This window comes from Rhinolophus ferrumequinum, chromosome X, assembly GCF_004115265.2.
Source record: "Rhinolophus ferrumequinum isolate MPI-CBG mRhiFer1 chromosome X, mRhiFer1_v1.p, whole genome shotgun sequence".
Lineage (NCBI taxonomy): Eukaryota > Metazoa > Chordata > Mammalia > Chiroptera > Rhinolophidae > Rhinolophus > Rhinolophus ferrumequinum.
In genome coordinates, this window is record NC_046284.1 from 2,946,153 (window position 1) to 2,951,903 (window position 5,751).

A 5,751-nucleotide genomic window follows, 5' to 3' on the forward strand; every position below is an offset into this window, starting at 1 on the left:
ACTAGTTCCTCCCCAAGTCTTCCTTATCTCAGTGACTTGTTAGAAATCTGGGTGTAATCCTAGGTGTCTCCTTTTTCCTCACCTCCTACATCAGCACATCCTCTTAAATACACTCCAAATGATATACTTAATTCCTTCACTGTTTTTCATCTCTACTGTAACCCATTTCCAAGGTTCCATTATCTCTTGCCCAGGTTACCTCCCATAGCCTCCTAATTTGTCTACCTGCTGCTACTCTTGATTCTTTCTGCACACAGAGTGGACTGATTGCATCAATCCCTGGCTTAAAAAACTGCCCATGCTCCTAGAATAAAACCCTAACTCCTTTCCGTGGCCTACAATGCCCTAGACCACTGATCCAAAACTCAGGGAAGACTGGTTAACTTGACAGCACATGATCCTTCCATAAATGGGGCATCTGCTACTCAGTTCCAACAGTCACCTTGCCAAATGAAGATCCACTATTATCAAATTTTTTGATTTTTAATTATTGATGATTAAAAACAAAGACAAAATAAAACAAACAGAAACCAGAGAAAATTTTGTGCCAGCCAAATCAAACACCTCTGTTAGCTGCTAGTTTGCAACTAACCTTGGGCCTAGGTGATCTGGCCACTGCTTGATTCTCCAGCTGGCCCTTTTCCTGATTCTGTCCCCAGGCTTACTAGCTATTACAGACACTGTCAATGCCTTCTCATATCCCTGAGATCTGTCATTTCGGTGTGCTCTCACCATTGGAAGAATGGCCAGTGTGTGCATCTTTGTGCCTGGCTGCGTTTGTCTGGAGGCTTGGAAGGTCATTCTGCTCATGGAGAACAGCCATTACCCAGTGACTCTGGGAGTTGAAGTATAATAAGTACTTCAACTCTTACTCCTTGAGTAGAACAATTTTGAGATGTGTTTTGCCCCATTTCCAAGAGTTTCCCTGAGGTATTAGGACTGTTACCCACTGGATAGCTAGCCTACTAACATACCCTTTACTGGCTACCTTTCTTTGTGTGATTTTCCTACTGACTTACTGGTAGTTCCCGCATAGCCTGAAAAACAATCTGCAATCAAATCCTTGTGGCAGGCTCTGCATCTGGGAGAACCGAAAAAGGTAATGGCCTTCTTCCATTTTCTCCAATGGGTCAAACTTGTCCCTGTGGCAAGTCCCTTGTCTTTGCTGTTTCCTCTGCTTACATGTTCTTCCCTCAGACATTTGCATGGTTCATCCTCCTCTTTGTTTTTATCTCAGTTCAAAAGTCACCTCTGTAGATAGGCCACCCAAGACCACTGAAACTATAATAATTCTTCTCTCTCTTTCACTGTCTATCACTTTTATTTTTTCCATGACCTTTTCACTATCTGAATTTATATTGTTAATTTCCTTGTTAATGAGTGCAGGGCACTAAATAAATTAGCAAATGATGAATTTCCACAATTCTTGGAGTTAGTGTTCATTTCCCCTAGTACTCCCTCCCTTGATTCTCTGCTCTTAACCTAACCCCCAGGATACCATAAAGTTGGTGCAGGTGGGCGAAGGGCCAACTTCTTATTGGTGGGTAACCCAAATCTTCTATCAGATTTGTGTCTTTAGAAGTACCCATGAGTATACTTCAGTTGTGAATCCCTTTCCTCTAAGTCACAGTGATACCTTTGGGTTTTTTTTCTTTGTGTTAAAATCCCAATGTGCTTTGTTTACTCCTCGCTCTTCACACTGGCATATTGACAGTTGAGGCTGAACTTGCCATTGCCAATTTCCTTCCCAGTCATTTTCTGCAAATCACTGGATGTCTCTCTCGCTATTATTCTTCTGTCCCTGACATGCAGGCTGTTGTCTATAGTATGTGGCCTTACATTCTGATTGGGCATGTTTTATACCCCCACCCTCATTTCCAGTTGAAGTCCTCTTGATCAGATCAGCAAGTCTCCAGGCAACCACATTCTTCCCTAGTGAGATGCACTGGATTCTTAGCCAAAAGCCTATCATTCCAGTATCTTAAGCCATTGTCCAAAATAAATAAATAAATAAATAAATAAATAAATAAATAAATAAATAAATATCTAAAAAATAAAAGAAAGAAATTAATTCTGCACAGCTCCATCCCTTTCTTGCATGTCCAGCTGTGTTGGCTACAGCCACCCCCACACCTAACCTCAAGGGACTTCTGACCTCCCAAGTTAGCCCTGCAGCAGCTGAGATATAGACAAATCCTATTTCCCTTGGTTCAGATGAGACAATATTGGAATTTCTCAAAAGGAAATTTGCTAGGAAACCAAGTGAAAAACAAAACCAGAGAGAGGGAGGGAGGAAGACAGCACACAAAAGCTTAGGAAAAGATGCATTAGAGTCCTGATTCCTTATCCTAACTATAGTTTGACTGCAGATTGGCTTGGCTGGCACAGCTAACAGGGCACACAGGATATGAGAATAGAATCCTTCAACCTTTTCACAAAGGGGTGATGGGAATGGGGTGGGGGAGGGGCTTGCAGGAAGGCAGAGTGTTTGTGTGTCTGGACTCTTTCATTCCATGGAAATAGTACCCGAGGAACTGTGTGGGCTATTCCATCAGCTCTGGGAGGGGCAGGAAACCCCATCTACTAGCCCTTGTCGCCCTGGAAGCTGCCTGCAACTTTGCTGAACTTGTTTATTGATTCTGGTAGTTTTTAGTGGAGTCTTTAGGATTTTCTACATACAAGATCATGTCATCTGCAAATGGACGTAGTTTTACTTCTTCCTTTCCAATCTTCATGTCTTTTATTCCATTTTCTTGCCTAATTGCCCTAGAAATTCTAGTACAATGTTGAATAGAATTGGCAAAAGTGGACATCTGTGTCTTGTTCTTGGTATTAGCAGGAGGCTTTCAGTCTGTCATCATTAAATATGACATTAGATGTGGGCTGCATGTACATGAAGGACCTGTGCTTTATTGTAAAGCTCTGCTATATTTGTTGCATTTTCTTTCTTTGTTTTATTTTTAGCCTCCTTTACTTTTTGTACGTTTTCTTTCAAAACAAGTTCTAACCTGCGTCTACAGTGGTAGAGAAGTCAAGGCGGGAAAGGCTTGATTTTTTTCATTCATCTGTTTAGCAAGCACATAAATGCCTTCTATGTGCCAGCACTATACTAGGTTATTGGGGATAGAAAACTGAATAAAATAGAAACCCTATCCTCATGGAACTCACATTCTGGTGACGAACTTAAGTAAACAGTCAAGATAATTACAAAGGGATATAAGTCCTGAGAAGGAAGAAAGTTGGGTGCTGTGGGAAGGGAAGCCTCTAGGGGCTACTTTATAGTGAGAGGTCAGGGAAGGCCTCTCTGGAACAAGTATAAAGACCTTGAGGCAGGAATAAGTCTGATGAGTGGGGGAGAAGGACAACTAGGAAGGCAGCCCAGTGTGGCTGGAGCAGAGGGAGAAAGGGGGAGAGTGAGAGGTGATGAAGACAAAGAAATCGTAGGCAAGGAGGCTGCAGTTTACTGCATGTGATAGGAAGACACTGGAGGGTGGTAAATGGGATGCTGTGATCTGATTTAAGTTAGTAAAAAACCCCTCTGGCTGAAGACGCTCTATCTACCCTGGATACTAGTCTTCGTGAAGCTGGGGTTCCTTGGAATTGCTTCAGAAAGCGCATTTAGAGAGCTCCCGTTCATCTCTGCAGCCTCCCCTCACACAGCAGCCAGAGGGATTCTTTTAAAAAATCAGTCCAATCACGTTCCTCCTTCTCTTATAATTCTCCTATTGCTCCCTTTTTCTCTAAAAGTAAATACCCTGTCAGTGCCCTTCAAGGCCCTACACAATCGGCCCCTCCCCAAACCTCTCTGCCCTCCTCACCTATCACTGTCACCCTCACTTCCTCCTGCAGCCATACCAGCTTCCTTGGATATTCCTCAAACAAGCCATGTATGCTTCCACCTTTGTCCTGGCTGTTCCCTTTGTCTGGAACAGGTTCTTCCAGCCATCTGCTCAAATACTGCTTTTCGGGGGCCCTTCCCTGACCAACACCATTTCCTCTCTGGCCTCACCCAGCACTCTCACTTGTTTGCTTGCTCTACTCCAGCCACGTTGGCCTACTCGCTGTTGTCCCTTGAGCTCAGCAAGTATACTCTCACCTGAGGGACTTTGCCAGTAGCTCCTTTGCTCTAGGCATAATGGCCTACATTTACGTACAATACCAGTGAGACAGAAACTAGGGGTTAGACAGAAGGAAAGATGTGGAAAAGAAGGTGGGACGCTGAGCCTGGAGTGATTATCTGAGTCAACTAGTATATGATGGCTAAAGAAGTGTTTGTGGTTTCTTTTTTCTGTTGTGAATTTTGAATTTTCATGATCATAAAAGTAATAGATATTCATAATAAAAAGTTTGGAAAATGAGAAATGTAACAGTCTGGAAATTTCTCAAAAAATTAAAAATAAAGTTATGATACAACCCAAAAATTCCATTCCTAAATATCTAGCCAAGAGAAATAAAAGCATGCGTCCAAAGACTTGTACACTAATATTTATAACAACATTATTCATAATCACCAAATAATAGAAACAACCTAAATGTCCATCAACAGATGAATGGATAAATAACAAGTGGTCTATTCATACAATGGGATATTATTTGGCCATAAAAAGGAATGAAGTACTGATACATGCTACAACATGGATGACCCTTGAAAACACTATGCTAGTGAAAGAAGCCAATCACAAAAGGCCACATATGATATGACCCCGTTTATATGAATTGCCCAGAAGAAACAAATTCATTGACACGAGACAGATAGTTGATTGGTGGTACCTTAGGGAGTGATCACTTTTGGGTACAAGGTTGCTTTTGGAGGCGATGAAAATATTCTAAAATTGATTGTGGTGATGGTCGCACAACTTTGTGAATATACTAAAAGCCACTGAATTGTGCACTTTAAAGGGGTGAGTTTTATGATATATGACTAATTTTAATAAAGTTATTAATAAACTAAAGATTTGAATAAAAATCACTCAGTATCCTACTACCTCAAGGTAACACCTGTTGCATTTTAGTGGAGCTTGTATGTCCCTATCCTATCTAGTGGTAAATAATAGAGCTATAGCTTCAAAGTGGTAAACATAGTGCATAAACAACTTTGTCTCTTTTTACATTTGTTACATTGTGAGCAGTTTATAGACCATTAAACTTTTCCTAAAATATATGATTATGATGGTTGCTTGTTTCTCAAGTATCGAAGTTCTCACCTCAAAAGCCGTACCGTTTGGTATATTTTGGGGGAAGATAGGAGGCTTATCTCATGTCCACCAGTGAGTTGTACACTGTTCCACATGCTTATCTCTGCTACTATTTCCCTTTGCTTTGCCCTGTCACCACTTACAAGTCCTGAACTAGAGTTTCCCATGATTTGATGTTGATACCTCTGCACAGGCCTCAGTGAGTGGGAGAACAGGGCACAGGACACCCCTTATGAATGGATTTGATTCCTTTGATTCAACAGTTCACCACAAAAGGCTGAATGGAAATATCAGGTTTCATTGCAGATTTGGAATGATAGAGGAAAGTTACATTTTCCCCAAGAGCCAACTGACAGAAGCCAGGGCAGATCTGCTCATCTTGTGTTCACAGTTTTAATGATCCCAGGACACATGTCCTTGGGCTTCCACCACCGGGTTTTGTCTGTGTTGCTGTAGATTGTTATTTAAAGCCTGGGTTACCTGTCTCCTAACCTCTGGAGGGGATAGGATTGGGAAGCAGATAGGCAATGAAAAGATAGTTTGTTCCTTACATAGA